Here is a 24,214-nt window from a genome sequence, read left to right as displayed (position 1 = left end):
CCCCAAAGAGAAACACAAGAGAACTCAGCTGATTTCTTGTCCACACATAATCCTTAAACTTTGCACACCAGAGGGAGAGGGATTTTGTTGTCGGCCAAAGCTGACGTACGGTTCCTTTCATTTTTCTATCTCTTTACCATGGAGGATTTAGAAAAATGGAGCTAATTGGCAATGAATTTCCTCAAAATTGCTCCTTCTTCGCTGCTGTCATTACATCGGAAGCACGGTGGAAATTCCACTTCTCCCCATAAATGAGTTTTCTTCTGCACCTTCAGCCAAGTTATGGCAATATTCCAGGAGCAGCTCCAAGGCCTAAATACAATTTAAGCCAAAAGTAGACTCCTGCGTGCGCACAATGGTTGGGATCAAATTTACCCCCTTGAAAAATGTGGTTCGTCACAAAAGCTCTGCCTCTGATAATAAATATTTGGTTCTAAGGTAAATGACAATTTTCTAACTAGTGCACTCAACATATATTTATTTTTATTTTGTTGGTTAATCACTTCTCCCGCAGTACACTACACCTTGAGCACTTTTGAAATGCAGCTTGATATGGACTGGAGTTATACTCCATGTAGTGTCAATTCCAAAGGGCATGAGAAGGTTTCCCTGAGGGAATTCCCAAGTGAGATAAGATATAATTCTGAGGTTAGAAGTGCTGGAGTTAGGAGACTGGGGGTTTCACTTGTCTTCCCTTGTACCTCCTATGGAAAACTAGTAGAACCTTAGGAAAAATCACAGCAACAGCTAATTGCTGCTGTGTCTCTGGAAATTTCAGCACGAGGCTTGGGGAATCCCTAGCAAATTTTAGCGTCAATTTGTCACTTCTGTATTGATGCAAAATAGAAACTGCTTAATTCCAAAAGTTCAGTATTCATTTCTCTTACCTTTGGAACCTTCACTCTCCTCCAAAAGTGTCAAATATAGTTGAAACCGGAACAGATGGAAATAACAGATGACTAACCAAAACAGCTGAGGGACAATTAGATAATTTTCTTAAATGGCTAAATTAACAAGTCAATGGCAACTTGACACATTTTTTATGGTTGTTACTTCCCTTCACTCAGTCCCCTTGTACCACATTGACCATTCCAATGATTGACAGATAACCTGCTCTGTTGTGGCCTCTGTTCATCCTGCTCCTAATCAGCTATTACAAGTTGCGCAAGAGTAGAATGGATTAAGTCCATTCATCTTGTCTCCCGCTTGCTAAAACTTAAGTGAGAAGCCAAAGTCCATACTACAGGATACAACCAAGATTGAAAAGATTGGGAGAGAAAATAAAGATTGGCAAAAATTGGACCAATTGGATGAAACTAAATTGGATGCTCTCAATCTCTACATTGGAGAGACCAAACACAGACTGGGTGACCGCTTTACGGAACACCTTCTGTCTGTCTGCAAGCATGACCCAGACCTTCCATGTTGCTTGCCATTTCAGCACACCACCCTGCTCTTATGCCCACATGTCCATCCTTGGCCTGCTGCAATGTTCCAGTGAAGCTCAATGCAAACTGGAGGAACAGCACCTCATCTTCCAATTAGGCACTTCCGGACTTAACATTGAGTTCAACAACATCAGACCATGAACTCTCTCCTCCATCCTCACCCCTTTCTGATCCCCCCCCTATTTTCTTATTCATTTTTATTTTTCAATATTTATTTATTAATTTTCTTTCCCACCTATTTTCATTATTATTATTTTTTAAATTTATTTCTATTTTATTTATTGTTTTATCCCCAGCTTTTAGCCTTTTCAATCTTTTTTCCCACCAACATCCCCTTCCCCCTATCCCATCCCCACTAGGGCCATCTGTCACTTTCCAGACTGCTTATCCTGGTCTGGCCATTATCACATTCTGCTTTCCGCTCTTAATGTCGCCATTAGCAACTCCTTTAGCCAGTACCACCACAATTAACAACCCTTTGACCTTTTGTTTTTGACATCTTTCGCTATCTCTCTTTTGCCTCCTCCTATCACTGGCCTATCCAGCTTCACCTCTTCCACCCCCCTTAAACAGTATATATTTCACCATATTTCTACTTCCCTTCTACTCTGAAGAAGAGTCATACGGACTTGAAACGTTAATTCTGTCTTTCCACAGATGCTGTCAGACCTACTGAGCTTTTCCAGCATTTTTTGTTTTTGCTTCAGATCAAACTAAACTTAAGCTCTAAAAAAATGTCAGGATGACGAGATTTAGGAAGGTTGGGAGTTTCTTGTGCCCTTTTCAGGAGTGAAAGAAACTTTAGAAGAGTCATCACATTCTCCTCCCTCCCACCCCTTAGCAGTATAGAAGTGCTCAGTCTGGATAGATCTTTGTTTTATAAAGAGGTAAGAGTTGTTATGGAGAAAGAACAGTGCGTTGATAAACAGACCTTGAAGGTTTTGGATGCAAATTGATTTATTCTCACTATTTGTGAATTTGACAGTTTAACAAGCTATCCTTGAGCTTTGACATTTGAGTTTGAATCTAGATTACACTAATAGAATATAAGTTTCACAGGGATAAGTTTCAACTGTACTTTGACTATATATTGCCTGAGAGGCTGATGACTGGCAGAGGAAAATTGAGTGAGCACCTTGGACACCACTTTGATGCCCAAAGTTCACCTAATTCAATTTTCATGGAAGTCATAAAATGGGCACCCAGTACTTCTGCTAAAACTGTGTGGGATAGCTGAAGGGTTGATAACCAGAGGGCAGAGATTTAAGGTGATTGGCAAGAGAACCAGATGCAAGATGAAGATTTTTTTTAACGTTCAGATTGGTCAGGATTTGCAATGCACTGCTTGGGAGGGTGGTGGATACAAATTGCATTGTAGCCTTCAAAAAGGAATTAAATATATAATCGAAGGAGAAAAAATCGCAGGGGTATGGGGACACGAGTGAGGGAATGAGACTAACCGAATTGCTTTTCAAGAAAGCCCACACGGACTCATTAAGTCTTCTCTCTGTACTGTACTATTCAATGGGTAGAATCTTATTTATGTTGGGCGGGCTGGGCGAGTCAGGGGTGGGTGCGGAGCCGATCACCACCTGCGGTAGGCTGCGCATGGTCATTTTACACGGGCGGGCCAATTAAGGCCCGCCCAGTGTCACGTGTGGTTGGTGGTGCTCCTGTGTGGGTGAGGGGAGGAGGGAAAGCTGGGCCCTGTACTCATTCACGCATGTGCATGAAAGAGAACAGCAATGTCTCTGAGGCACGGAGCTACCTCAGGGAGATTAAGTAAATAATAAAACTTTTTAAATAATAAGGTAAAAAATTATTTATTCATGTCCTCTCATATGATAGTGTCACATGAGCTAGGACATCATTGTGAAGTCAAGAAAACTTATTTACTTATTTTATACAAGCTTTAGGAAACCTCATCCCGTCCGTGGATGAGGTTTCCTGAAAAACACGAAGGCCGCTTGGGCTCTTCGCCTGCCCGTGAACCTTAAGGTTGAATGGGCAGTGTTGTTAACAACTTTAATTGCTTTTTTAATGGTCTTAATAGGCTGTTGACAGTTCGGTGGGCAGCAGCCACCTCTGGCGCACGCCTGCCAAATGAAATATCAAAATGACGCGTGATGGTGTCGGGATGCACACCCGACGTCATCACGTGTCATTTTACACATTGACATGTCGGGCCCGCCCCCACACACAAATGGCAATATCCTGCCCTATGATTCTAGGCTGTTTAAACATTTAAATCAGGCTCCTATGCCAATGCTTGGACCTAGATTGCCATTTCCATATATGAATAGGCTGAGTGTCCTGCACACTACGTTCAGTTGTACCAAGCATGGTCATCATTAAAGGGGCCATTGGAAGATGCTGTAAATACAGCTAGAAAATTCATTCAGGGCAATTTTTCTGGGTTCAGGAGTATCAAGAACACTCCTCCGAGCCCCACAAGTGACAGTGACTCCTTACCAGCCCACTCTGCCCCTCCCTGAACTAAAGGCCAGCTCTGTGCAGAAAACAATCAATTTTAGGCCTTTCAAAACTGGCAAGCTGCAGTGGAAAGCCCATTTGACACCCTCAGAAACCTTCAAGGAAACACAAAAAAAATGTTTTATACCTGCTAAGGTTTTGTTAAAGATCCCCACATATGACGCAAAGCGCGAATGGAGTTATTTGAAAACTATGCTTTGAACATCAAGCACTTTAGGAATTAATTGGCAAAATGACAGGTGATTTGGAAATAACACAGCAGGTATAAGAAGAAGCCTAGACATGACTCCCAAATCCTGTCTGTTGGCTGAAATTTGGACATACCGCAAGAGAAGGAATGCAAGCCTAACAACATATATACACACAAGATAATTAAACTAGTTAGAAAATTGGCAGTTGTTCTATTTACTTTAAAAGTAACCTGGCTGAAAAAAAGGAAAAAGTGAACAAAAATGTTAAAAAAGTGGAAGTTTGCTTGATAGTTAGTTGACATTTGTAAAATGTAAGTTTTAAATTCTTGTTTTCTTTTTCATAGTTCTTACCAAGGGATATTTTTCCACCTATAACCTAACGTTATTAGGTTTGGACTAAACTGCTTGTTACTTTATCCATGATACGCTACTTACAATTTCATGAAATTGCTGACAGATTAAATGGAATGGCATTGATCATAAATGACAGGAGATTACGTTAACTTTAAGAAAATAGTATCTATAGCAAACTGTTGAAGCTAATTTTATGGGCTGTCTAGTTCTCAGAATGCATTTGGGTGTTATATTCAGTTGCTGTTACTCCAAATATTTTCCTCATGTTTTTCTCTGATTTAAAACTTTCCATGAAAGTGAGAAAGTGCTGCCTTCTTGATAAATCTAATTGTAAGAACTGTGCCTTGCAAATTCGTCGAGGCTTTTTGTGGGGGGAGGGGGGGGGGTGGGGGGATGGGGGGGCTGGTCTCATCAACATCCTCAGGGTAAGATGCTGATGCTCTTCATGTCTCCACAGGTGGTTCGCTCAATGAGCCACACGCCCCACCTCAAGGAAGCCCTCAGTTGCAGGGTGTTGGGGCAGAACTGTGAGATTGAGACTGGGCAACTATAGGGAGATTAGGAGTGAGCGGTGCAAGGCCTGCTGAAGAATATTAAATGGAACAGGATTCTGCAGCATCCCCTGCTGAATTTTGGGAAAAGGTTCTTTAACAGGTGCTAGGCCCATAATTTACATGCTTAGGGTGCTTAACTTGTTTTAGAAGGGGCCATAAAAAGAGCCCGAAAAGCCTGAATAACACTTTGCAACCCCAAGTTCTCTACTGAATTGACTGTGCGATGTTAATTTTCATTTCAAAATGATGCAACATGGTGCTGTATAGTCCAAGCATATGCAATAAACTACCAAAGTAATAGAAATATTTCACTGTCCAATATGAACAGTTGTGTATGTTTCATGCTTAAAGATAAGTAAGAATTGTGTAAGGGTGATCAACGTTAGTGTCCTGCACTGGAGGGGGTGCAGAGGAGATTCACCAGGATGTTGCCTGGGATGAAACACTTAAGTTATGAAGAGAGGTTGGATAGACTTGGGTTGTTTTCGTTGGAGCAGAGAAGACTGAGGGGCGACCTGATCGAGGTGTACAAGATTATGAGGGGCATGGACAGGGTGGATAGGGAGCAGCTGTTCGCCTTAGTTGAAGGGTCAGTCACAAGGGGGCATAAGAGCAAGGTGAGGGGCAGGAGGTTTAGGGGGGATGTGAGGAAAAACCTTTTTACCCAGAGTGAGGTGACGGTCTGGAATGCACTGTCTGGGAGGGTGGTGGAGGTGGGTTGCCTCACATCCTTTAAAAAGTACCTGGATTAGCACTAGGCACGTCATAACATTCAAGGCTATTGGCCAAGTGCTGGTATATGGGATTAGGTAGGTAGGTCAGGTGTTTTTCACATGTTGGTGCAGACTCGATGGGCCGAAGGGCCTCTTCAGCTCTGTGATTCTGTGATTCCTCACAATTGTTTTTGACTAAAAAGGAAGTGTCTCCATTATAATAAACATGGGAAACTTAACAGATGATCAAATTCAAGAGTGAAGCAAGTTCTGCTTCAGTTATTTAAAATGATTTTTACTGTAGCATATTGATGTCCCATTTGTCATGTAATATGTTGAAAGAGTGAAATATTTCTAGTGAACTAAGACATCTGCAGCCAAATTGAGAGATTTACTGTAAACAAACATTTGGTGGTTGATAGAACTCAAACCAGGGACTGTCTGAGTAAACTCCCAGCTCCTAACCATTGGACCAAATTTGCTTTCTGTTTCAAATTCACAGTGTAATATAAATAAAATATTGAGTTGTTTTGTTTCAAGAATATGTAAACTATCCACACAAGTTCAAAACTTTGGCATTCTACTCAAGCTTTTCATATATGTTCACCTAATCACAAATACCATGATCTTTTCAAAAAAGATCGATATTTTGAAGTCTGATCTCTATGTTATGGCATCTACCCAGAGGCACATGCAGGTGAGATAATGTACCCAGAGATACATGCAGGTGAGATATGTACCCAGAGATACCTGCAGGTGAGATAAGCTAACAGCAACAGCTTGGGTCTTTTTTTTATTTGTTCAAGGGATGTGGGTGTCTCTGGCTTGTCCAGCCTTTAATGCCCACCCCTAATTGTCCTTGTTCACAGGGCATTTAAGAGTCAACCACATTGTTGCAGGTCTGGAGTCCAGATCAGACCTGTAAGGACAGCAGATTACCTTCCCTAAAGGACATTAGTGAACCAGGTGGGTTTTTATGACAATCGGCAATGGTTTCATGGTCATCATCAGACTTTTAATTCCAGATTTTTATTGAATACAAATTTCACCATCTGCTGTGATGGGATTTGAATCCAGGTCCCCAGAGCATTGCCCTGGGTCTCTAAAATACTAGTCCAGTGATGTGATCACAATGCTACTGCCTCCCTAAAGAGAATAAGTAAAGAGAATACTAGGCTAGAACTTAACTTTGGCCTGTTTTTTTCATGTATTCATTTGCAAGACATGGGCATCACTGGCTAGGCTAGCATTTCCTGCCCATCTCTAATTGCCCTCGAGAAGGGCAATTTTGACCGCTGTAACCCAAGTTGTGTCGATACACTCACAGTGAAAGGAGTTCCAGGATTTTCACCCAGCAACAGTGAAGGAACAGCAATACGCTTCCAAGTCAGGATGGTGAGTGGCTTGGAGGGGAACTTCCAGGTGGTGGTGTTCCCATCTACCTGCTGCCCTTGTCCTTCTAGGTGGTAGTGGTCATGGGTTTGGAAGGTGCTATCGAAGGAGCCTTGTGAGTTGTTGCAGTGCATCTTGTAGATTTTACACTCTGCTGCTACTGTGTGTTGGTGATGGAGCAAGTAAATGTTTGTGGATGGGGTGCCAATCAAATGGGTTGCTTTATCCTGGATGGTGGTGTTGAGCGTCTTGAGTATTGTTGGAACTGCCCTCATCCAGGCAAGTGGAGAGTATTCCATCACATTCATGACTTTTACCTTGTAGATGGTATAAGGGTTTGGGGAGACAGGAGCTGAGTTACTCGCTGCAGAAGTCCCAGCCTCTGACCTGCTCTTGTAGCCACAGTATTTATATGGCTGTCCAGTTTCAGGTCAATGGTACCCCTATGATGTTGGTAGTAGGGGATTCAGCAATGATAAAACATTCATTCTCTGGAGAAAAGCCATGACCATTACCATCTAGAGGGACAAGGGCAGCAGATATATGGGAACACCACCACCTGGAAGTTCCCCTCCAAGCCACTCACCATCCTGATTTGGAAATATATCGCCATTCCTTCACTGTCGCTGGGTCAAAATCCTGGAAGTCCCTCCCTAACAGCACTGTGGGTGTACCTACACCACATGGACTGCATGGCCTCCCACAACCACCTTCTCCAGGGCAATTAGGGATGGGCAATAAATGCTGGCCACCCAGCGATGCCCACGTCCCAAAAATGAATTTTTTTAAAAAGTGAATATCAAGGAGAGATGGTTAGATTTTCTCTTGTTGGAAATGGTCATTACCTAGCACATGTTTGGCACAAAGGTTATTTGCCACTTACCAGCCCAAACCTGAATGTTGTCCAGGTCTTGCTGCATACGGACACACACACATACCCAGGGGTGGTTAAGGTGGTGTCTGGGACATTTCCTGTATGATTATGGTTATGTCAAGCTGTTGCTTGACTAGTCCGTGGGATAGCTCTCCCAATTTTGGCACAAGCCCTCAAATGTTAATAAAGAGGACATTGCATGGTTAATGGGGCTGGGTTTGCCATTGTCATTTCCGGTCGCTAGGTTGATGCCCAGTAGTCTGTCCGGTTTCATTTTTTTTAGACTTTGGTACAACTGAGGGCTTGCTGGGCCATTTCAGAGGGCATTTAAAAGTCAACCACATTGCCGTAGCTCTGGAGTCACAGTAGGCCAGACCAGGTAAGGATGGCAGACTTCCTTCTTTAAAGGACATCAGTGAACCGGATAGGTTTTTATGACAATCGACAATGGATTCATGGTCACCATTACTGAAACTAACTTTTAATTCCATATTTAGTAGTTTAATTTAAATTCCACCAAATGTTTCCAGAGCATTAGGCTGGGCCTCTGGATTACTATTCCAATGATATTACCACTACACCAATGCCTCGCTTGGCCTAAATAGCCAAGTGGTTATGGTACTGGGTTTGTAACCCCAAGATCAAGAGTTCAAATCTCACAATGGCAAACTATGTAACAATGTAACTTCATCTGAAACAGATGGAAACGGGTTTGTAAAAGGCAAATAGACAGTTGGCTCCATAGCTCAGTGGTTAGCGTACTGGTCTTGTAAACTAGCGGTCATGAGATCAATTCTCACTGGGACCTACAGTTTGGCCTAAATGGCCAAGTGGTTATGGTACTGGGTTTGTAACCCCAAGATCAAGAGTTCAAATCTCACAATGGCAAACTATGAAACATGTAACTTCATCTGAAACAGATGGAAACAGGTTTGTACTCGAAAGAGTATCAAGAGTTCAAATCTCACAATGGCAAACTATGAAACAATGTGACTTCATCTGAAACAGATGGGAATGGGTTTGTACTCGAAAGAGTTACACCAATGCCTCCCCAGGGTAGATGCTGGGAGGCTGCTTCCCCTCATGAGGCAATCTAAAACCAGGGCACACAGATTCAGAATAAGGAGTCTCCCATTTAAGATGAAAACGAGGAGCAATTTCCTCTCTCAGGGGCTTGTTAATCTGTGGAATTTACCCCAACAACCAGTGGAGATTGGGTCATTGAATCTATTCAAGGCTGAATTAGACAGATTTTTGATCTGCAAGAGAGTCAAGGGTTATGGGGGACAGGCAGGAACATGGATTTGAGGCCACAATCAGTTAAAGAATGGCCTGTTTGAATGGCAGAGCAGGCTCAAGGGGCCAAATGGCCTATTCCTGTTCCTATTTCTTATGTTCTTATGAATTACAATATAGATAAGTTTGAGATGGTGCATTTTGGTAGGAGGAACAAGGAGAACATCTCCCTCTTGGAAAATAAGAGTCTAATGGGGTAGAGGCACCAAGGTATCTAGGGGTACAAATTCACCAATCTTTAGAAGCAGCGATAATAAAAACAGAAATGCTGGAAATACTCAGCAGGTCAGGCAGCATCTGTGGACAAAGAAACACAGATCGATGATCTTTCATCGGCTTTTGTATTAAAAGTAGCACGCAGGATAACAAAGCCATCAAAAGTGCAAACAGAGCACTGGAGTTTTAGAGGAATAGAATTCAAAAGCAGAGAAGTTATGTTAAACTTATATTGAACCTTGGTTAGACCACACATCTAGTGGTGGGAAAGTGGAAAAATAAGATATAATAAGCATAAGCATCAGGCATTAGGGAAGATCATAGGGATTCAGAGACTTTCTTCATTATATCAGAAAGCAGACTTAACAGAAGTGTTCAAAACTAGAAGGGATGCATTCCTTACAACCCTCCTCTGCTCATTAGGATGTATTACCCAGTTACCCAGAGTTTTATAAGATAGAAATAATTACTGCTCTGGTCTAGCTGCATTTGCAGGATTCTGTCCTCAAGAGTACTGCTGGGACCTGATGAAAATCAGCCAATGTATACACGGGGAATGGCAACGACAATATTGTTCCTGGTTAAAAACCTATAAAGATTTTGGCAAGAAGCTAATATTTTATTGTTTAGTTTAGTTGAACAATTCAGCAATGGTTATTTAAGTATGTCTTTTTAACAAACCATTTAATAAGCCTTGCCTAACTCACAAGTATTACAAGTGTACTGCTGCTTTCTACAAGTAAAATTTTAAATATGAATATAATAATTAAGCACACTTGCAAACCACTTAATTCACACGCACACACACACTAAATATATAATTTTCTGCACTCCAATTAGCTACCTTCTCAATTATCCAGTAACACTTTCATGAGGCAGCAAAACAATATAACGCAGCAAACCATGATGAGGCAGAGGTTGCTGCAATGATAGGTTTGTTGGTGAATGACGTAAGTTGAGCTTTTAAGCTCACCTTTGACATTGCATTATATTTAAAATATAGAAACATAGAAATTAGGAGCAGAAGTAGGTCATTCAGCCCTGTGAGCCTGCTCCACCATTCAATATGATCATGGTTGATCCTCTATCTCAACATCATACTCCTGCTCTCTCCCCATAACCCTTGATGCCTTTAGAGTCTAGAAATCTATCTATTTCCTTCTTAAATACACTCAGCGACTTGGCCTCCACAGCCCTCTGTGGTGGAGAATTCCACAGGTTCACCACCCTCTGAGTGAAGAGTTTTTCCTCATCTCAGTCCTAAATGGCCTAGCCCGTATCCTGAGTCTGTGACCCCTTGTTCTAGACCCCACAGTCAGAAGAAACATCATCCCTGCATCCAGTCTGTCCAACCCTGTCAGAATTTTATACATTTCAATGAGATCCCCTTTCATTCTTCTAAACTCCAGAGAATACAGGCCTAATCGGCCAAGTCTTTCCTACAACCCAGGAATCAGCCTGGTGAACCTTCACTACATTCCCTCTATGCCAAGTATATCCTTTCTTAGGTAAGGAGACCAAAACTGCACACAATACTCCAGTTGTGGTCTCAGCAAGGCCCTCTACAGCTGCAGTAAAATATCCTTGCTCCTGTACTCAATTCTTCTTGCAATGAAGGCCAACATACCATCTGCCTTCTTATCTGCTTGCTGCACCTGCATACTTGCTTTCAATGATTGGTGTATGAGGACACCCAGGTCCCTTTGTACATCAGCACTTCCCAATCTATCACCATTTAAATAATACTCTGCCAACCAAAGTGGATAACTTCACACTTATCCACGTTATACTGCATCTGCCATGTATTTGCCTACTCACTCAACTTGACTATATTGCCTTGAAGCCTCTTAATATTCTCCTCACCACGTGCATTTCCAGCAAGTTTCATGTTGTCAAAAAACTTGGAAATATTACATTTGGTCCCCTCATTCAAATCATTGATATATGTTATGAATAGCTGGGGCCCAAGCACTGATCCCTGCGGTACCCCAGGAGTCACCGCCTGCATTCCGAAAAAGACCCATTTACTCCTATTCTCTGCTCCCTGTCTACTAACCAATTCTTAATCCATGCCAATATATTAACCCCAATTCCATGTGCTTTAATGTTTCACACTAACCTCTTACGTAGGACTTTATCAAAAGCTTTCTGATAATCCAAATACATCACATCCATTAGTTTCCCCTTATCTAGTCTGCTAGTTGCATCCTCAAAAAACTCCAGTAGGTTTGTCAAACATGATTTCTCTTTCATAAATCCATGTTGACGCTGTCTATTCCTGATGATATTTTCTAAGTGTCCTGTTATCACATCCTTTGTAAATGATTCTAGCATTTTCCCAACTACTGATGTTAGTCTATCCGGTCTGTAATTCCCTGTTTTTTCCCTCCCTCCTTTTTTAAACATTGGGGTTACATTTACCACCCTCCAATCTGCCAGGACTGTTCCAGAATCTACAGAATTTTGGAAGATGGCAACCAATGCATCCACTATTTCCATGGCCACCTCCTTTAGTACCCTGGGATTGTCCTGGGGACTTATCGGCTTTCAGTCCCAATAAATTCTCCAGCACTTTTTTTTTAGTAATACTAATTTCCTTCGATTCCTCCTGCTCACTAGACCCTCGAATCCCTAGCATTTCTGGGAAGTTATTTGTGCCTTCCTCCATGAAGACAGAACCAAATTAGTTGTTTAATTGCTCTGCCATTTCCTTGTCCTCTATTTTAAATTCTCTTGTTTCAGACTGCAAGCTGGATTACTCAGGTTTTCAGAGGCTAGGTTCAGAGAGTATAAAAGTAGGCTTTGCCTGCAATGGAGTGCTGTTTTGGCTGCGGTAGAGTGCTTAAATTGGAGTTTGGTGACTGAGGGAGTTTGGTGAGGAAGGAGGAGGTGCTCCTTTCCTTTTTTACCTTTCCTCAGAAAGAAGAGTGGTGGCCTTGATAAGTAGGACCTGGTGAGTAAATTAGAAAAGTATACTTGGATTTAACTGAGAAGCTCCATGAATAAAGGACATTTAGGGCCAATATAATAAAGCAACATAAGTAATCCAATGTAGAACAAAGTTAACATAAGGGGAGTAGAGTTAAGACATAACGTGGCAGCTCAGTTGAGTGGAATGTGTGTCCTGTAAATGTGCGAAGTCATGGACACTACCAGTGTCCTAGATGACCACATGTGCAGGAAGTGCTGTCAGCTGCAGAAACTTGAGCTCCGTGTTTCAGAGCTCAAGTGGCAGCTGGAGTCACTGTGGTGCATCCATGAATCTGAGAGCTACATGGATAGCACGTTCAGAGAGGTAGTCACACCGTAGCTTAAGGGCCTGGAGACAGAGAGGGAATGGGTGACCACCAGGCAGTCCAAAAGAAGACATGTGCAGGTAGTGTAGTCCCTTGGGGTCCCGCTCACCAATCGGTTTTCCGTTTTGGAATCTGGAGAGAGCATTGGTTCTTCAGAGGAGTGCAGTCAGAGCCAGGTTTGTGGCACCACGAATGGCTAGGCTGTACAGGAGGGGAGGAAGAACAGAGGAAGTGATAGAGGATTCATTGAGTAGGGGAATAGACAGACGTTGGCGTGGATGTGACTCCAGGATGGTATGATGCCTCCCTGGTGCCTGGGTCAAGAATGTCATAGAGTGGCTGCAGGACATTCTTCCGGGAGAGGGGGAGCAGCCAGAGGTCATGGTCCACATTTGTACCAATGACTTGGGTGGCGGTATTGGTTAAGGAGAGCATTTCAGTGCTGGAGAAAGAGGAGGTCCCAGAGGGTTCAAGGACAGAATCAATTTGGACAGAACTAAGAAACAAAAAGAGTGCATTTATATTGCTCAGTGTAGTCTATAGGCCACCAACTAGTGAGAGGACATAGAAGAACAAACGTGTAGGGAAATTACAGAGAGATGCAAGCATTATAGAGTAGTTATAATGGGGGACTTTAATTACCCAAATGCAGACTGGGACAGTGGAAGAATAAAGGGCAGAGAGGGGCAAAAGTTCCTAGATGGTGTTCAGGAAAATTTTCTACAGCAGTATGTATCCAATCCAACAAGAAAAGATACAGTGTTGGACCTGCTTCTTGGAAATGAGGTGGGTCAAGTAGATCAAGTGTCAGTGGGGGAACATTTAGGTGACAGTGATCATTGTATTGTACATTTTAGGATGATGATAAAAAAGGACGATAGGCAATCCAGAGTAAAAATAATTAACTGGACAAGAGCCGACTTCAATGGGGCAAGAACGGAGCTGGGCCAGATAGACTGGAACAAAAGACTGGCAGGAAAAACTGTAGCTGTACAATGGGCTACCTTCAAAAAAGAATTGGTTCGGGCACAGTCAAGGTATTTTCCACTGAAAGGGAAAGGTAGGGCAAACAATTCCAGAGCTCCCCGGATGAAAAGGGAGATTGAAATTAAGATAAAGAAAAAAGTGTGCTTATGACAGGTATCAGGTAGAAAATACAATTGAGAACCAAGAGGAATACAGAACGTTCAGAGGGGAGGTGAAAAAGCATATTCAAGAAGTGAAGAGGAATTGTGAGAAAAGACTGGCAGCCAACTTAAAGGGGAATCCCAAAGTCTTCTATGGGCATATAAATAGGAAAAGGGTGGTAAAAGGAGGAGCAGGGCTGATTAGGGACCTAAAAGGGAATTTACACATGGACAAAGGGGCCATGGCTGAGGTATTAAATGAATACTCTGCATCTGTCTTTACCAAGGAGGTAGATGCTACCCAGGCCATGGTGACAGACAAGGAAACTCAGTCACTAAAATTAATAAAGCAGAAGTGTTTACTTAAAGTTGACAAGGCACCAGAACCGGATGAGATGCATCCAAAGATATTGAAGAAGTGAGGGTAGGAATTGAGGAGGGCACTGGCCATAATCTTTCCGTCTTCCCTAGACTCAGAGGAGATGCCAGAGGACTGGAGAATTGCAAATATTACCCCCTTGATCAAAAAAGGTTGTAAGGATAAGCCCAGCAATTGCAGACCAATCAGTTTAACTTCATGGAATAAAAGGGACAGTAGCAACATGGATACAAAATTGGCTGAAAAATAGAAAGCAGAGTGTAATGGTCAGTGGATATTTTTCAGGTTGGTGGAAGGTTTGGAATGGTGTTCCCCAGGGGTCAGTATTGGGACCCTTGCTTTTCCTGATATTAATGATCCAGATCTTGGTTTGCGGATGATACAAAGCTTGGGATTGTTGTAAACTGCGAGGAGGACAGTGTAGAACTTCAAAAAGACATAGACAAGTTGGTGGAGTGGGCACATAGATGGCAAATGAAATTCAATGTGGAGAAGTGTGAGCTGATGCATTTTGATACAGGCAATATAAAACAAGGGGTGAAATTTTGAAGGGGGTGCAGGCGCAGAAAGACTTAGGTGTATATGTGCATAAATCATTGAAGGTGTCAGGACAGGTGGAGAGAGCTGTTAATAAAGCATATAATATCATGATCTTTATTAATAGTGACTTAGAGTACAAGAGCAAGTAAGTTATGCTGAATTTAGATAAAACACTAGTTAGACCTCAGCTGGAGTATTGTGTGCAGTTCTGGGTGCCACATTATAGGAAGGATGTGAACACATTAGAGAGAATGCAGAAGAGGTTTACAAGAATGCTTCCAGGGATGAGAAACTTCAGCTATGAGGATAGTTTGGAGAGGTTCTCCTTGGAGAGAAGGCAGCTTAGAGGAGATTTGATAGAGATGTTCATGAGGAGAAGCTGTTACCACTCGTAAAAAGATCAAGAATGAGTGGGCACAGATTTAAAGTGATTTGCAAAAGAAGCGAATGCGACGTGAGAAAAAACTTTTTCTCACGAGTAGTTTAGGGTTTGGAATGCACGGCCTGGAATTGTGGTGGAGGGAGGTTCAATCGAGGCATTCAAGAGGGCATTAGATGATTATTTGAATAGAAACAATGTGCAGGGGTACGGGGAAAAGGCAGGGCAATGGCACTAGGTCATAATGTTCATTTGGAGAGCTGATGCAGATACTATGGGCTGAATGGCCTCCTGTGCTGTTAAAATTCTGTGATCCAGTGAAATTGCCGGAAACTCTGCTGGATAACAGTGCACCTATGTCAATGCTGCACCCTGGACTTCATTACTGTTGTGCCCAATGCCTATCTCCCTAAATAATGAAAAGAAAGGATAAAGAAGCAGACAAAATGAAGGGCAAGGAAATAGACTGTGACTTAAAGTCAAATGAAAAAGAGACAGAAAATGGAATAAGGAGAGGGAAAGAAACAGAGTGCAGCCAGAGATAGAGAACAAATGATCAAAAAAGAAATGTAAGAGACGAATTAAAAAGTACAAGCAGAAGGACAATAGCCTGGAATTTGCAGTTGTAATGACAATGAAATGGTCAGTGCTCACTGTCATTTCTGTGTAAAACTCCTGGCATCTGCACATGTGGTTAAACATGGAAACCTGGAAGTCAGGGATACCCTGCTCCTCCACAGGGAATGCCTTTTCAGTCCTTGCAGATATTTGATTCAATCAGCACAGAAATGAATGATTTCACATTCCTCACTGCAAAAAACATTGAAAATGTTACTCCGTATTCAGTTGAACTCGGTTTTTAATGATCTACCAGGACCTAAGTATTAGTGCTTAAAAATGAATTTTAAAAACTTGTAGTATAATTTCTTTCATTCCATGATAAGAATGCTGTAGATTTTTAAAATTAATAGAAGTTATTATTTTAAGTTTATCATATTTCACTTCCACCTTAGTGCACAACTGTTAGGAGCACAGTGGGAAGCCATTATTGATTGTGGCTGCTGAAAAACCTTCTATAAAAAAGGATATTCAAGCTGAAGTGCTTATGCAGTGGCATGAAGTTGCCATTGCTTGAGCAGAGCCACTTAAGTACCTGAGCAGTGAGCATTTGGGCACTTGTTTGGACTGTCAGGCCGCTGGTGCTCAGCTCTCCTGCCTGCTCTATTCCCCCAGGCAACAGCAAGCTAGTAATGGCTTCCATTTGTCTTTTAAAATCACACTCCAGAACTAGTTTCCACTGTCTGCCTGTGCGCATTGCACCTAATTGGGTGTTGAACTCACCTTCAGGCCAATTAGGTGTTTTTTCATTGAAAATCGCAAGACGTGACTGATGCTGGCAGGGTCATGACCTGCAAATGGTTCCCGACCCCAGACTGATGTTCAGGCCAATAGGCCAACAACTGACCCTGCTTTGAGGTAATGTGAGAATCTATGGAAGACTTCCTCACTGCATGTTGTCATCATCCTCCACAAATCTAGCGCCAAGAGGGCCTCCCAAGCGCACTGGCCTCATCTGACTAGTGCGAGGGTCTCATCACTGTCATCGTCACCTTCGAGGATCTCCTCACCCTCATCACCATCGACATCCTCCTCATTGGAGGAGACCTCCAGTTCCTACATCTTCTCCTCAGCCAGCTCCTCTCCTTGTTGCAGCGCCAGGTTGTAAAGGGTGCAGCAGATGACGTCAACGTGTGATGCCCTCTGCAGAATATATTGCAGGGCTCCACCAGACCAGTCCAGGCACCAGAACCTCATTTTTAGCATCCCGATGGTTTGCCCCACTAAGTTGCAAGTTGCAGCATGAGCATCATTATACCTTCACTCTGCTGCAGTCTGAGGCCACCACATGGGTGTCATCAGAACTTGCAGTGCCCCTAGCCAAGCTGTCCCAGTATAGCTACAACACTGGCATCTATCCGGCTTTGTAGAAATTGTCCAGGTATGTCCTACACACAAAAAGCAGGACAAATCGAACCTGGCCAGTTACCGCCCCATTAGTCTACACGCGATCATCAGTAAAATAATGGAAGGGGTCATCAACAGTGCTATCAAGTGGTACTTGCTTAGCAATAATCTGTTCACTGACGTTCAGTTTGGATTCCGCCAGGGCCACTCAGCTCCTGAACTCATTACAGCCTTGGTTCAAACATGGACAAAAGAGCTGAACTCCAGAGGTGAGGTGAGAGTGACTGCCCTTGACATCAAGGCCACGTTTGACTGATTGTAGCTTCAAGGAGTCTGAGTAAAATGAGAGTCAATGGGAATCAGAGGGAAAACTCTCCACTGCTTGGAGTCATACCTAGCACAAAGGATGGTAGTTGTGGTTGTTGGAGGTCAGTCATCTCAGCTCCAGGACATCACTGCAGGAGCTCCTTAGCCAACCATCTTCAGCTGCTTCATCTATGACTTTCCTTCCATCATAAGGTCATAAGTGGGGATGTTCGCTGATGATTGCACAAAGTTCAGCACCATTCTCAACTCCTCAGATAATGAAGCAGTCCATGTCCAAATGCAGCAAGACCTGGACAATATCCAGGCTTGGGCTGACAAGTGGCAAAAAATATTCGTGTTACACAAGTGCCAGGCAATGACCATATCCAACATGAAAGAATCTAACCATCACCCATTAATGTTCAATAGCATTACCATCACTGAATCCCCCACTATCAACATCCTGGGGGTTACCATTGCTCAGAAACTGAACTGGACTAGCGATTTAAATGTGGTGGCTACAAGAGCAGGTCAGAGGCTAGGAATCCTGCAAAGAGTAACTCACCCCCTGACTCCCCAAAGTCTCTTCACCATCTACAAGGCACAAGTCAGGAGTGTGATGGAATTCTCCCCACTTGCCTGAATGAGTGCAGTTCCCATAACGCTCAAGAAGCTTGACACCATCCAGGACAAAGCAGCTCAATTGCTTGGCACCAGATCCACAAACATTCACTCCCTCCACATTGATGCACTGTAGCACTGCAGGAATTCTACAAGGCTCCTTCGACAGCACCTTCCAAACCCATGACCACTACCATCTAGAAGGGCAGCAGATTGATGGGAACCCCACCACTTGGAAGTTCCTCTCCAAATCACTCACCATCCTGGCTGGAAATATATCACGTTCCTTCACTGTCATTGGGTCAAAATCCTGGAACTCCCTTCCTAACAGCACTGTGGGTGTACCTACGCCGCATGGACTACAGCGGTTCAAGAAGGCAGGTCACCACTACCTTCTCAAGGGCAACTAGGGATGGGCAATAAATGCTGGCCCATCCAGTGAAGCCCACATCCTGTGAATGAATAAAAAAAAATCAGTCATGTCCTCTGTTGGTGACCCTTGTCCCTGAGGAGCCAGCCCTGCAGCCTCTGTGGGCCCTGGAAGATGTCAGGGATCTGTGACTGACTGAGAATGTCGTAGTCATGTACACTCCCTGGAAACCATGTGCAGACCTGCAGGATGCATTTGTGGTGGCCGCGTACCAGCTGCACATTCAGCGAATGGAATCCCTTGTGGTTTACATAGTTGACCATATGTTGCGATGGAGATTTGAGCATCCATGAGTGCAGTTGATGGCATCCTGCACCTGTGGGAAACCTGTGATCTGGGCAAATGCAATCGCTTTTACATCCTGACTCTCCTGGTCCTGGGCAAAACGCTCAACGTTGTGTGCCCCGGAAAGATGGCACCTGGATGCATTTGTGAATGGAAGCTTGTAATATCCCACAGAGCCCTGAAAGGAGCCAATGGCGTAAAAATTAAGCACTGCGGTCACTTTCATGGCCACTGGCAGTGGATGCCCTCCATGCCCCCATGGCGCCAAATCCTGCAGTAGCTGGCAGATGTGACCAACCAGTTCCCTAGACATGCGCAGCACAGTGACAGTAGTTCTCAGTCATCTGTAGGACTGAAAGGTGGCGTCATTAGACCCTGGGTCTAGCTAGGCACCGCCCAGTGATGGCTCACTGTGGATCTTCAGCAGCGTGTGCGTGAGCCCCTGTTGTCCCTTCTTTCTGAGGGTGCTGCTCCTCCCCCTGCACAGCCAGACACCTCAGTCGTCCCTTCTCCATCGTCTTAAATGTCCCCTGAACAAGGTCAATGAGGGATGGGCAATAAATGCTGGCCTGGCCAACAATGCCCACATCTCAAGAACAAATAAATAAATAAATAAATAATCTCACTGCACACCACGAGACACACAACTAGGTCACCAGACTCCATGCTCCTGATGTACTCCTCCAGCAGGATGAAAGAGAGAGACGTGTGGGTTAGTTTGGGTGTACTAAGAACCTCTCTTGGTTAAGTCTGAAGGCCCCTAACACATCCCAGAGAGTGCTGCCCACGACTCAGATGGCCAGAGTTTAATGCGCTGCATGGTTGCCCGAATCTCCACCCACCTCTGCCCCACTCCAGCAGACCAATTGGCAGCAGCTTTGCCCACTGGACTGCATGCTGTGCTCTCCATTCAGGTGCAGGCATTCTCCTAACCCACACTGCAAAGCTTCACTGTTAGCTTGAACCATGGGGGACACTGGTTCAAACCGGGATGCTGAGATTACAAGTGGCTGCTCCATGGCAGCTTTAGAGAAGAGATTGAACGACGTGCCCAATCATCCAACTGTTCTGCACTGGAGCACTTGGTGGCACTTTGATGCCTCTGTGTTGCTTGAGTGGGCAGATAAGTTGGAGGCCCGACTCCAATCATATCAATGTGGCTGTGCATGAACTGTCTCAGCTGCAGAGGAATGGTCAAGCCTGCTTCCCATGCCCACTCCCTCCACCATGCTTGTGCACTACCTTCAACCGCAGGGCAGCCATTGCCCCCCACTCAAAGTCACCTCAGCTGCAGGGCAGCATTGCCACCAATCTCCCCCCTCCCCCACTCTCCCCCGCCCCCCCTCACCTCAGTCTTGAAGTCTAACAGGCATCCCTCGGAAGCACTCCACAACGTTACTGTGCACTCACTTCCGAGTTCCCTCCAAGATGCAGCCCACCAAGTGCATGCCTTTTATTTGCTGTTGTGAAACACATGGGCGGATGGGGAGTCACGCGGGCTAACCTTATAATGATATGCCACTGAATTACAATGAGGTTCCTGGCATCAGATGGTGGGGAATGTGGCCCACCGTCGATGGGCTGAGCTGACGATCGCAAACTGATTTAACGACGTCGTGAAACCGATTTTTGGCCTTCGTGCCACATTGTCCACTCACACCACCAAACACGCCCAACGTCAGCAGGCACAGATGATTTTGCCGAGACTTGGGGCCTGCCTCCTCACCTTACCCCTACTAAAAAATCATGGCAGTTTGTGAAAAACCACCAAGGACCTGCCTTCAGACAGAGAACTCAAGAAGAAGAAGAACGATGTAATATGGATGATATCAAAATGTCCATTCATTACAAACCTCACTCAATTTCCCCTTCTGCTTACTTCATTGGAAGGGAAAATTGGATATAGTGAATAACAGGTGGCCTACAGTTATAATTGCCCCAGTGCCTAGGGCCATATGCGAAATGTGATCACTTAGATGAAAGGTACTTGGGGAACTACATTTGCTAGGTAATGGTATTAAAGAACATGGGACCAAGCAGATAAATGGTGTTAAGATACAGGTCACCCTTGATCTAACTGAATGGCAGAACAGGGTAGTGGGACTAAATGGGCTATTTCTGTTGCCATGTTTCTACTGTTATGATCCTCGAGGAAACCAAGAAACTGAAAGAACCGAATTTACTGAACCACCTCAGCGAAAAACCGATGGACAAGATTTCACTTTTACTTTAACAATCAAACTAAAATCCACAAAATCAAATCAGCTTTACTTCACCCGAGTTCCACGGGTACGATTTTCATCTAAAGGCACACTTTTCCAGATCTCTTGCAGCTCTGCTCCCAGATTCAGCCCTCTTGGTTTTCTTTTCCAGCAGTGCCACACTCCTTCCCCTTCTTCCTCTCTCTAACCTGGTCACCTGAACCCTATTTCTGTGCCGCCTCATGTCATGTGGGCCTGCGATCGCCATTGCAGACTCTAACTCCCAGAGTGCATCAGGCAAAGCATGGCTGAGGAGTACGGACAGTAGGTGGGCCCTCCGCGTGCCGTAAGTTCGGGGGTGAGGGTACATAGCAAAAGGTGGAGGCGCAACCAGATGCCCACTAGCAAGCGAAGCCACCACAAGTAGCATCACCATGACAATCAATGTGGAACACGGCTGCGCTGGTGGCAGCCTGTTCCCGTGCCTCTGCCCCCACTGTCCACCTAGGCCCATAGCCCAGCCTCAGCCTGGCCACCCTGCTCGCTTGCAGCTGCAAACTCCACAAACCGCAGAGCTCATCACGCTATGTAACTATAGCCCAGCCTTCAGGAAAGGAGGGGAAAATGAAACTTAATAATTCACTGAAGTGATAGCCGGCCAGCGTTGGTGGAAAAACTAGGCACTTGGAACCGAAAGAAATGACAACAGCATCCCCTGTAGGCAATGCTCTGAGATAGCTGATATGTACATACACACAAACACATGCATAAACTGCTGGGTTTCGACTGTATTTCAGTCACCGGACTCTTCATCTGAGTCACAACATAAAACGCTTTTTGTTGTGAAGATTAGATAAGTGTGCACCTGGGTTGTTTTTATTTGAACACAGAGGGCCTAGCTTAGAACCACCCAACTGACTTCATTAAATATTTACTACATTGTATGTTTTGGTTTTAAATTTGTGGACGGTTTGTAGACTTTCCCATAATAGTAAATGTATATAAGTAAAGTGACATATTTCATTCTCTATGACTGGATAAGATGCTGTGGCATAACTCTACTCATGGAAAATATAGTCCGAGTTGGGAAGAGTTAAAGCCAAACCAAAATTGGGTATGAAATCTGGAAAAGCCTACAGCACTGTAGGCACGAGAATTTGAACTTGAACCTTCATTGCCTCCTATATTTTGGATCAGGGATAGAAGATAAACCTGAACTCTGGAGAAAGTAAAACCTTTGAAACCTGAAAGACCCTCTAACCTTGGATGAGCTTGAACTGTACGGGAGCAGAAATATAAGACTTCCTGAATCCATGATATGGGCTGAAGCCTGCTAAATTTATGTTAATGTTGCAAAGTTTCACCATTTAAAATTGATGGAAGCTGAACAGATCATGAATGCCCACTAACTTGACCCAATGAACCAATGATCCAGCCACTCTGGAACCAAAAGAGGAAATCGCGTAAAGCTATTTTATTTTTAAAATCTCCCTAAAGTATGCATGTACTGGATTCTGCATTCCAAACCCTTCATGTAAAAATACACGTGAAATAATTTCAACAATTGTAGTAATGTGCCTGAAAATATGACACACACACGCATACACAAACACACACACACACACCCCACAACAACTTTAGCACCTTTAACCCCAAGATGCTTCAGAAGGAGCATTATGAAATTTGACATCAAGCCCACATAAGGATGACCTGGTGTAAGAGGTAGGAAGAAAGAGAGGGGCAGAGACATGCAGAGGTTTAAGGAGAGCATACCAATGCTTAGGGATTAGGCAGTTGAAGGCACATCCATCAATGGTAGAGCAATTTAGATCGGGGGTGCGCAAAGAGGCCAGAATTAGAGGGCAGAGAACTTGGAGAGTTGCAGGGCTGGAAGAGGTTACAGATATAGACACAAAAACTTACACCAAACATACATACGAACATACATACGTACCAACTAGGAGCAAAAGCCGTGCATTCAGTTTTTCGAGCCTGCTCCGCCATTCAATAAGATCATGGCTGCTCTGACCCACCTACACTCAGTAACGCTTCACTCCCTTGTTTATCAAGAATTTATCTACCTCTACCTTGAAAACATTCAAAGACTGCTTCCACCACAGTTTCAGGAAGAGAGTTCCAAAGACTCACTACCCTTTGAGAGAAAAAAATTCTTCTCATCTCTGAATTAAATGGGCAACTCCTTATTTTTAAACAATGACCCCTAGTTCTAGATTCTCCCACAAGAGGAAACATCATCTCCACATCCACCCTGTCAAGACCCCCTAGCATCTTATATGTTTTTATCAAGTCGCTTCTTACTCTTCTAAACTCCAGCAAATACAAGCCTAACCTGTCCAATCTTTCCTCATAAGATAACCTGCCCATTCCTGATATGAGTTTAGTAAACATTTTCTGAACTGCTTCTAATGCATTTACATCCTGCCTTAAATAAGGAGACCAATACTGTGCACAGTATTCCCAATGTGGTCTCACCAGTGTCTTGTACAACTGAAGCATAACCTCCCAACTTTTGCATTCAATTCCCCTTGCAGTAAACGATAATATTCAATTATCTTTCCTAATTACTTGCTGTACCTGCATACTAGCCTTTTGCAGTTCATGCACTAGGACACCCAGATCCCTCTGAAGATAAGAGTTATGCAGTCTCTCACCATATAGATAATTTGCTTCTGTTTTCTTCTTCCTGCCAAAATAGACAATTTCACATTTGCCCACATTATACTCCATTTGAAAGATCTTTGCCTACTCACTTAACCTACTATACATGGACTCGGGCACGTGGTTTCTTCAAAACTATGGTTAAACTGTACAGATTATTTTGCAGAACACCTTCGGTCTGTCCGCAAGCATTACCCAGACCTCCCTGTCGTTTGCCATTTCAACACTCTACCCTGCTCTCATGCCCACATGTCCGTCCTTGGCTGCTGCATTGTTCCAATGAAGCTCAACGCAAACTGGAGGAACAGCACCTCATTTTCCGACTAGGCACTTTACAGCCTTCCGGACTGAATATTGAGTTCAACAATTTTAGATCTTGAACTCTCTCCTCCATCCCCACCCTCTTTCCAATCCCCCCTTTTTTTCCCAATAATTTATATAGATTTTTCTTTTCCCACCTACTTCCATTAGTTTT

This window comes from Carcharodon carcharias, chromosome 1 (assembly GCF_017639515.1).
Source record: "Carcharodon carcharias isolate sCarCar2 chromosome 1, sCarCar2.pri, whole genome shotgun sequence".
NCBI classification, from domain to species: domain Eukaryota; kingdom Metazoa; phylum Chordata; class Chondrichthyes; order Lamniformes; family Lamnidae; genus Carcharodon; species Carcharodon carcharias.
This window is presented reverse-complemented; position numbering follows the sequence as displayed.